The sequence below is a fragment of the Stomoxys calcitrans genome, chromosome 3 (assembly GCF_963082655.1).
Source record: "Stomoxys calcitrans chromosome 3, idStoCalc2.1, whole genome shotgun sequence".
Classification (NCBI taxonomy): Eukaryota; Metazoa; Arthropoda; class Insecta; order Diptera; family Muscidae; genus Stomoxys; species Stomoxys calcitrans.
This window is the reverse complement of record NC_081554.1, coordinates 40281963-40292857: the sequence shown is the minus strand read 5'-3', so window position 1 is coordinate 40292857 and position 10895 is coordinate 40281963. Positions and strand designations below refer to the sequence as shown.

Here is a 10895-nt window from a genome sequence, read left to right as displayed (position 1 = left end):
TTTTGTTGTTCTGCTAATGAAACTACCTCTTAATTGTACCACACGTTTGCAATCACAAATATTTTAATTTTTTGGCTGCTGGAAGTGAAAATGCAAAAAAAAAAATAAATAAATTGTCAATTTGACAGTGTACATAAGTTTTACAGAAGTGTGGGAATTTCTACCCCGATTCACACAATGTTGCTTCGTTGATTTCGTTGTTGTTGAGCTAATGACTTTACCTTTTTAAATCTACCCAGAACTTTAAACACACAAACTACGAAAAATGGCGCGAACCAGTATTAAACACAATATCAGAGTTGCTCTAATCACTGATTTTGACAGATAGTGCACTTCAAATTTTGTCGTTGGGCTACTGCTCCTACCTGTTCCTGCTGCAGTGTTTGTCTGCTGAAAATGGGAATGCAGACATTACTGCTATTTCAGCAAACAGGGCTGCTGTTGTAGCGTGTCACCCTATGTCTGATTAGAGAAGAGCGACATCTGGGTTTGAACCGTCTGTGTTTTTTATGGCAGCTGGTGAATGCAACCCTGCGTTACCAGCATATGTTACCTCCACATACAAATGTAACTACTACAATGAAAATCGAGGAAACCATATGTTATTTGTTTTTGCGATTTTGGAAAACAAAATTTTATGATGGTTCCTCGGTGGACATGATGGCTTGGGGGAACCATGATGGACAGTAAAGGGAAGATGACTACTTCTTTTTGGATGGAGCCGTGCAAGGAGTAAGAGGTGGTGTACAGAAGAGTGTTGAAAGTGGTGTTTTCAAAAAGAAAGAAAGTCTTTTTGGTTTTGGATTCGGCAGAGAAAAGGAGGCGGAACTGGCTTTTACCCAACAACAAAGAAAAAGACCAAATTCAAAGTTTTAAAGTGATTTATTGAACTTTCAGCACATTTGCTGAAAGAGGAAAAAAATTAACTATAAATTATTGAGAAGTTTTAAAAGCTGTAACAAAATAAATGAAAATAAATACAAATTAAAAACTAAAGAGCTGAAAAAGAAGATTATGAAAAGAAAGGTGATTAAAATAAATCGAACTGAAAGTTATTAAAAGCTGAAAAAGAAAATCTATGAAAACTCTGGGAAAAAAAAAAGAAATGTTATCAAATTAAATAAAAAGGAACCTGAAAAGGGAAAAGTTTCGAAGCAAAGCCAAAGAACCTGAAAAAAAAAAAAGGAAAATACCAATGTAATAATAAAAGACCTGAAAAGAAAAAAAAACTAAAAACCAAATCAAAGTCAATAGTTAAAAATCCTAAACTTGAAAATCAAAGACAATAGACACCACCAAAGTTGATCACAAAATAACAAAAAGCCAAACGCGAAAACATAAAGCTACACCTCCACCTCCTCTGTCCATCGTGGGAAGCTCTATATCAAAAGCACTGGTCAGCCGACAGTGCTGCAGGTACCCTTTTCCTCACAAACACTATTGCGGGACGTATACGTGAACTTAGACGGACGGACAGGACCTTGACACACATATTTCCTACGAATAAAAAGAAGGTTAATTGTTAATAAAGCGGCTAGGCAGGCAAACACCAGACACTTACCTTTCTATTAGTAACACAGCGCTAGAATAAATAGGCGCTGTCCTCAGCTGTTAGGTCGAGCTCAACCTAGGGCCAGGGGGTAAAGATTCTAGACCTTTTGGGCGGAAAGGAGCCCTTACTGCTGTTGGTGTTCGCTTTGCGAACTTAGGCCTTTAAAAAAAATAAACATATAAGACATAAAAAAAAAAGCCAAAGCTTTTATTTACGGGAAATACAATACAGCCGGAATACACATACTTACCACAACCAGACGGACGGACAGACAAGAGGAAAGCGTGGGCACTGCTCAGCCGCTCCAGCACTGACTCCAGTTAGGAGAGACGACCCTGAAGGAAGGCCAGACACCATGAGAAGACCCAATACACCTGTGGAGGAAGGAGAATTTTATTACTATTTTTCTCTTTGAAAGGAGAGGAGTTTATATAAACGAAGTTTTTTAATTGCCACTATACAATTCCTTGTTTTGTTTTCTTTGCTTTTTTTTTCGTTTGATTGAACTTTGTCTGGCAATGAATTTTTGATTCGGCTTAATAAATACATACCGTTTATAACGTTTGAAATGAAATTCGCCTTTGCCTAGTTTTCATTTCACAATGGAGGAGTAGTTATCTAAGGTAAGAAGGGGGTAGTGCACCAAGCTGTAAGGGGGGATAAGGGAGACCGATTCTGGGGTATCCAAAACTGTTGGACAACGGATACCATGGTTGGGGTGGGCCGTCCAGGGCACTGTGGGATGTCTCAGTGCCCCCTGAAGAGCGAATCCATAGCGGAAGGTGCGAGTAAGAAGGCGAAAGACATGCCTGCCTTAACATAAGTGGGACCCTGTGTTTTTCATTTCCATCCAGAGCTGGTTTGAAATTTGAATTTTTTTTGTCACCTGTCTCTGGACATGGTGTGTTGGCAAGAACCGCGCCCCAGACTGAGCCACAGCCGGAGCTCTAACGCCAACAGCCAGCGCTCGCCAGCACACTATGTCCCCTTTCTCCGCTGAGACAGTTCGGACCCTCCGGGGTCCACGACAAGAATGGCGCCCGCAACATGGGGCCCGAGTTATCGGGTTGACCGCATCATTTTATCGCCACAGCCAGCAACTGATCGGATTTCGGTTACCGGATTGAGTCCCGATCGTAAGTTTTCAAAAGCTTGGATCGCGTGCCAAACTGGTGGTGACTGGAAGCTGGTTAGATGCAGGATGTGGCACGGTGTTTTACTAATCTTTAACTCCCGTAAGTCACGAAGCTTAAGGATTTTGGTATCCGCATTTCGTTTGCGACGGGCCTGAGGAGAGAAGGAGATGCCATTATATACAATAGTTAACTGCAATAGCCCAAATTACTTTTGCTTACCTGTCCGTCCGCTTAATACAATCATACCCATGAGCCAAAGCACATGAGACGTTGTTGGGTTTATCTTTATGTGTTCAACAACAGCCGTGTGGTTATGTCCGTAGGTAGCAAACGTAATACCAATATACTACAGCATCTCAGGGTCATACAATACATTACGGCAGAGAAGGCAGTTTCCGGATACGTTTGGAGAAGTCCTATTTGGAAACTTAGAATGCTTCGCTTATCCGCTTGGATTTGCTCTTCTCTCACTTGTTCCCCACCTTATGTTAGGATATATGCACTACCCTTTCTACCTGGTTTGTGAATTTTGGATTTCATACCTGCAAGAAAGAAGAAAAAACGTAGAGTTAATATATTTTGAAGATTTGTTTGGCTGAAGTATTTTGTTCTTCTTATTTTTGAATTTTCAATAGATTAGTAAGGATTATAGGTTATAGTTAGATTTAATGGTTAATACAAGGGCAAATAGTTACTCTAGTGAAGTTTCTGGTCCAACCACATCGGCTATGGCAACGACAACAACAACCACAGTAACTAGCCTGGCGACAGCCATCGTCACCACAACAGCAACCACAGCAATATCTATGGCCACAACAACGGCAACAGTCACACCTATGATGGTCACGTCGGCGGTTTCCAGTCCGGTTTTGTCCGTATCGGACATGTCGGACGTACGTATAACCCCAGACACGCCGGAATTCAGCAGTTTGACAGCTCAGACGGTACAGAGAGAGCGAAGGGAGAACCGGGAGGCGAATAATATACGCCAAGCGCTTTACCAAGCTCCACGAGAAGGAGGTTCCCTAAATGCGGTAATAGATTCGGCGATTGGTGTGGGACAGTTGGAGCTAATCAGGTTGCTCGATGAGAAGTTGAGGCAACTGGTACCCCAGCTTGTGCAACAGAGCTTGAACAACTTAAATATTGCAAAGAACCCAACAGTCCCAGAGACAGCAAACACACAACCAGCTCCACCGCCCACGGCAGGAAGCCAGCTGATGCCGCCATCTGGTCCATATCCGAGAGGCCACGAATACCGAGAGCCAGCAATGAATCAGGACTCAAACTTTTCAGCCGAAGAAGCACCGCAGAGACCACAGAATGGGTTGCCATCCCCTCACCAACCGACGGAACAGTACCACCATCTAGGCAACCAGTACACCAATCTCCCGAACGCTACAAACGCATCAGCACCGCCTTATCAGCCAATGTACCCGCAGGCGAGGCTAACTCCAAATCGCCAGTATATGAGGAAGATAGACGTGGAGAAGTGGCGGGTTAAGTTCGATGGCACATCCAGGTCGATAAGCGCCGAAGACTTCATTTTTCGCTTAGAACAGCTTCGGGAGGATTACCAGTGTGAGTGGGATGAAGTTCTGGTGAAGTTCCCACAGCTCTTAGAGGGACCGGCGGAGGAGTGGTATTGGATGCAGAGAAGATTGGGGTACACGCGCAGCTATCCAGAGTTGAAGCAGGCATTCCTGGCCCAGTTTCGCAAGTTCGAGAGTGACTTCGACATCCAAAGGAAGATGATGGACCGAAGACAAGGGTCACAGGAGTCATTCGAGGACTTTTGCAATGCCATGCTGCGCCTTCGGCATCAGCAACGCGAGCCCATGAACGAGCAGATGATGGTTGAGATGATGAAGGGCAATTTAAAACAGGCAATGGCAGCCTTAGTCTTCCCAATAAAGATGTATGGGCTGCAGCACTTCAGGGAAGAGTGCAAGAAAGCCGAGTTATTGCTGGTTAACCAACGGCAGTTCGCTCAAGCACACCGTCAGCAATTTGCTCCTAGGGTAAATGAGCTTGAGTATGAACAAGAAGAGCCGGAACTAGATGTAGAAGCCATCAGTAGACAGTCCAGTTGCGTCTGCTGGAACTGTCGCGAAAAAGGCCATGGTTTTATGGACTGCCCATCTACCACGAGGAAGCTGTTTTGCTATGGCTGCGGAAGGGAGAACGTGGTGAAACCAAAATGTCCGCGATGTCAGGGAAACCGACAAGCGGGCCCGACAGAGGGGGAAACGCGCCCGAAACCAATGCACCCCCAGTAGAGGCCGATCAGGTGGAGCAGGATTCCACTAGAATAACTATTTTAGAGAATAAGGTTAGGTTTAGTAATGAATTAAGGAATGGATTAGAAAATGAATTAAAGAATGAAATAAAATTAAAAAAGATAAGGCCTTGGCACATGCGAATGGAGGAGTATAATCAAGCTAGAGCTAGAATATTTAATGAAGTTAATGAAGTAGATGAATTGAACAAATATAATGGGAAAAATGAATTGTACGATAGAAGTGTATTACATAATGTTTTAGGTATAGGTAAGGTAAGTCCACTGATCTCTACGGAATCGGAACATGCCCTAAACAACCCAAAGAGACACTTACGAATCAAGAGAGCTAGAGAGCGGTATAAGTCTAGAAGGAAACTCAGGCAGGAGATAGCCTCATCTACCTTATATGAGGGAGAAGACACTCGTCTTTACTTGCGAGTGAAAATTGGAAATGAAGAGGTCGAGGGGTTATTAGACAGTGGCGCAACAGTCACCGTCTTAGGCAGAGGCTGTCTAGAGTTAGTTGAGAGGGCGCAGATACCGATTTTCAAGTTTTCAGCACAAGTCGGCACAGCGGACGAGACACCTCACAGGGTTGTAGGACGTATTCGAGCCCCGGTAAAACTTGGCAAGATAGAAAGTGAGGTAACCTTTTTCTTAGTCCCCACTTTAAGTAAAGCACTATACCTTGGGGTCGATTTCATGAAACGTTATAAATTGCTAGCCAGTGTTGAAAGTTTGTCGTTGGAGGACGAGGCAGAAGATGACCCTATTGACCCATCCCAGCACCGATTGGACAGTGATCAGAAGGGTAGATTAGACGAGGTCATATCTCAATTTCCGTCTTTCGAGATAAGGGGATTGGGCAAGACATCCTTACAGACACACACTATTGACACGGCAGATGCAATACCAGTAAAGCAACGACATTACCCTGTATCCCCAGCAGTGCAAAGCCTAATGTATGCAGAGCTGGATAGGATGCTTGACATGAGGGTCATTGAGCCCAGTGAGAGCCCTTGGAATAACCCAGTGACATTAGTCCGGAAAGGCACAAAAAATAGGTTATGCCTGGATGCTCGAAAGCTCAATGCCCTTACTGTCAAGGATGCTTATCCGCTCCCAAACATTGAGGGCCTTCTTAGCCGGCTAGGGGATACGCATTTCATCTCGAGTGTGGATCTGAAAGATGCTTTCTGGCAGATACCACTAGAGATGAAAAGCAGGGAGAAAACGGCCTTTACTGTACCAGGAAGACCCTTATACCAGTTCACCGTAATGCCCTTTGGGTTGTGCAACGCAGCCCAAAGAATGTGCCGGTTAATGGATAAGGTGATTCCTGCGCATCTCCGTGAAAGAGTGTTTGTTTATTTGGATGACTTGCTCATAGTGGCCCCAGATTTTGAGACACATCTCGACCTTTTGGGACAAGTGGCAAAGGCCTTGAAAGCGGCGGGTCTAACGATTAATGTGGCAAAGTCAAAGTTTTGTTTTAAAGAGCTGCGATACCTCGGGTATATAGTTGGCGAGGGAAAAGTAAAGCCTGATCCTAGCAAAGTTTCTGCGATAGTGGAATACGAATACCCAAAGAATGTCAAACAAGTTAGGCGTTTCACAGGTATGACAGGCTGGTATCGCCGTTTTATTGCCGATTATGCGACCATCGCGGCACCTATTTTTGCGACATTGAAGAAAGGCCGCGGCTTTGAGTTTGGTGAGGAAGCCAAAATTGGGTTCAAACGGCTAAAGGAGGCATTAACCCGTAGTCCAGTCTTAAGACACCCTGATTTCCGGAAACATTTTTACATCCAGTGTGATGCATCCGACGTTGGCATTGGGGGGGTTCTATTTCAAAAAGACGACGAAGGAGGCGAGCATCCCATAGCGTTCATGTCGCAGAAGTTGTCCCCAGCGCAGAAAAATTACTCCGTCACCGAAAGGGAATGCCTAGCCGTGGTGATGGCAATAAAAAAGTTTCGCCCTTATATAGAGTTGATGCCGTTTACGGTCATCACAGATCATTCATCACTCAAGTGGTTGATGGGCAACAAAGAGCTGAGCGGTCGTCTGGCAAGATGGAGTCTTTTACTGCAGGGACACAACTTCGAAATAGAACACCGCCGGGGTAGTCAAAACGTGGTACCAGACGCGCTTTCGCGATATAACCTTGATGAATTGGAATTGCCATCCTTTAGCTTAGTAGACCTCAATGCGGCTGAGTTCAAGGAAGAGGAGTACCTTGAGAAGATCAAAGCCGTGGAGGCTAACCAGAATGATTTGCCAGATTTGAGAGTCATAGATGGCTTTCTGTACAAACGAACGATACCAGTGACTGTCGATCTGCCTTGCGAGGATTCAGTGTGGAAGTTATGGGTACCGGCATCGCTCACCGCGTCTGCCATAGAAAGAGCGCATTGCCCTAGTACAGCGGCTCATGGTGGCTTCCACAAGACGCTTCGTAGATTAAAGGAATATTATTACTGGCCTCATATGAGTGCACAGGTTAGACTTTTCGTCCAGAAGTGCCAAGTTTGTAAAGAAGCTAAGCCGAACAATCAGCCAATGCGTCAGCCGATGGAGTCAATGGTAGAAATCAGTCGTCCTTTTCAAAAGCTATACATAGATTTTTTAGGTCCTTATGTACGCTCTAAGGCAGGAAACTGCTACATTTTTATTGTCTTAGACCACCTGACCAAATATGTGTTATTGAAACCAATGGGAAAGGCAACCGCTCGAAATGTTATTAGATTTCTTGAGCAAGAAGTTTTCCACAAATTTGGTGTGCCCGAAACTATTTTATCCGACAATGGAAAACAATTTACTGGGAAAGATTTCGCGGCGTTTATGGAGGCTTACGGCGTAAGCCATATGAAAACGGGACTCTATTCACCTCAAGCTAACGCATCAGAACGCGTTAATCAATCTATATTGGCGGCGATTCGCTCTTATTTACAGGAGGATCAAAGGGATTGGGACCAAAACTTGTCCGCAATTGAGTGCGCATTACGGTCATCGGTGCACTCTTCAGTAGGCATGACACCTTATTTTGCTCTTTTTGGCACCAATATGATTACTCACGGCAGCGTTTATAGGCTGGCTAGACAATTAGACTCTTTGAAAGACCCAGAGTTTAATGCTTTACCAAAGTCGAACCATTTGGAATTAGTGAGGGAAGAGGTCAGAAAAAGGTTACAGAAGAGTTACCGCGATAGGGCTAGCAAATACAACATTCGTGCCCGAAGAGTCAGGTTTTTCCCAGGTCAAGAGGTCTATCGACGTAACCATCAATTGAGCGATTTCGGAAAGAATATAAACGCGAAGCTCAACAAGAAGTACATTAAGTGTCGGATTGTTAAGGCAGTCGGAAAATGCTTATATGAAATTGAAGACCTAAAAGGGAAATCATTGGGCGTCTACCATGCTAAAGACCTAAAGCAGTAAATATCTTCTAGCTACAAATGTGTCCGAGAAAGCAAGTTGCAAATTTTACCCATGGACATTCCACTAAGGAACGGGGGCAGACTTCTCACATATCAGTGAGTGTAGTCCGTTTCAAGTTTAAAACTCGATGATAAGAGGCTTTTTTTGTATAGTCGAGTCTGAACGGCGTGCCGCAGTGCGACACCCCTTTAAAGAGAAGTTTAACATAGCATAGTACCTTACAAATGTAGGCCGCGGCGCTCCGATAAAAAGTTAATAAAAATTGAAATCAGTGACTTACCGTTTTAGTTATAAGTTGGATTCCATCACATGGGTCCAAGGTCAATAGGTTTAAGCCATTAGTGTAGGAAGCTATAGGATAAACGAAAAATGAATTAGAATTTGAATTATCTTTTAATTTTAGATTTAAGGATACTTAGCTTTAGTTTTGGCAGGCACGCAGTTTCTGGTTTAAACTTAGATTTTTTTTTTGTTCGCCTTGGGCGGCAGTTTAGGCGAAACCGTCTATAGATGGTCATTTGAATTGCTTCCATAAAATTCCTTGCAAGTTACATCCCATGGTCAACAGGTGGTGAAGGACGTGTGTGTGGGTACGATGAGTAAATGGACCTAGAGAATTGGAACTTTATACTTACCTTATACTTACCTGAATTATCCGTCGGGGACTGAGAGCGACGAAACTCGTGGTCTTACGCAGTCGCGAGTGCGGGGCCGCCAGGAGTGTTCCAGTAGTGTAATGTGCACAGGGGTTAGAACGAGGTAGTGCCATTTCTCTCGGCCTATCTGGGGTGCCTCGACCGCCGGAGAGCTCGCTGTCAACCTCGCAGTGGGTGACCCGTCTTTCTATCACTATGGCATCTTGGACATGGAGCGCGAGTTGCGGCGGAAGGCGTTTTGTCCGGACGAGAGATTGTCATCTTTCGATGCCGGCCCCAGGAGATCACTCAACCACGGTAGAGCCTCTTGACGACCTCGGTGTATGTCGGGCCGACCCGTCTTTCTATCGCTATGGCATCTTGGACATGGAGCGAGGGATGCCGTGGTGAGTGCAAGTAGGGGGCTGAGAGGAGTAATAAAGAATACGCCGTGGCGTATTATTTATTTGACACTTACCAGTTCATCTGCCCTGGGCACATTATGTCGCTGGTCCACGTCTGGTATGGTCCGTGCTCTCAAGCTAGGCGGCCGATGTGAGTTTGGTGTCGCTGTGGCACCTGGAAAGAGAACCAAAAGGAGGTTGATTAGTCAAATTGCATTGTTTTTTTTTTTTTTTGCTTAAGTTGTTATTATTTTAAGATTTTCTTTTGGTTTGAAATTTTCAATTTTATTCAAAAATTTTTTGTTTTATTTTTGAAATTTTTAATTTTGGGAATTTTTTTTTTTTTGCATGGAAATTTTTTTTTCTTTTAACTTTGGAAATTTCATAATTTGTTTTAGATTTTTTTTTTGTTATTTAAAATTTTTCTAAGTCATTTCACATTGACTTCATTTAAACATTGTAGCGTTGGTTTCGACGATTTCCTTTGGTATAGTTATTTTTATTGTTTTTATTTCATGAACTTTTAATTTTCCTTTTTCATTTCTTTTAATTTTTTTTTTTTGGTATTAGCGCAATTTTTTTTTTTTGATATAACTTTTAGTTTTTCTCTTCAATGTTGAGTCCTTATTTTGATTTGACATTAACTTTCTCACAACACTTTCACTTTGCGTTCATTGAACTTATAAATCATTCACAATATTTCAGTTGTTTCGTTTTCACATTTTCATTTTGGGTTCTTTCGATCTTTTTTTTTGAACCACAAGGAGAAGAGAGCTTCAACACTTGTTCTGTTTGCATTACATTCGTCACATGACACGCACACATTTTCCGCAATTACCTATGTTAGCTTCTCCTACTTCACTTTTTTGTGCAGAGTAACTTGTATTGGCACTCAGTTTGTTTTTAGCACCCCCCACCTCCATTCATGATTTGAGTGGTTTACACATTATGGTAGGGGTACCGTAAAGTCATACGATAGCATACGCATTTAAAATCACAAACACTTGCACATCAAAATGAACCGTTTTTTTTTTGAAACCACGTTGGTTTGAGTTTTTGGTAGGTTACGGTTTGCAGAACCGCACGTAATTACACTTTACATGACTATTTAATTTCATTTATTTTTATTTTCTGCCAATTTTCACCTTTTTGTGTCGGAATGTCAGTTTTTCCCACCTTTTTTATTAATTCTTTGACCGGCATTATTTGCTAACCGGTGTCTGTAGTTTCATTCACACACATATAGCACCATGAAACAATTTTAATATTAAGGTTCACTTTTCGTTGGAATTTTTAATTTTCTGCAGGGCCAACACTTAATTTTATGTTAATTTTTTATTATTTGCATTGCAATTTTTTTTGTTTTTTTTTAAGTTTTGTTGGCAAATGGTTTTTACATTAATTATCATTGTAATTTGTCCATTCATTTTTTTTTATACACACACA

At 42.7% G+C, this 10895-nt stretch overlaps 1 long non-coding RNA gene across 1 annotated transcript; it reads right to left on the bottom strand.

Moving 5' to 3' along the window:
* Positions 1-546: 546 nt before the first annotated feature.
* Positions 547-1962, bottom strand: LOC131995744 (uncharacterized). Its single transcript, XR_009397592.1, has 3 exons — positions 1803-1962; positions 1562-1711; positions 547-1497 (listed from the first exon to the last, which is right to left on the bottom strand). It is a non-coding gene; the product is annotated as an uncharacterized LOC131995744 (long non-coding RNA).
* Positions 1963-10895: the final 8933 nt, after the last annotated feature.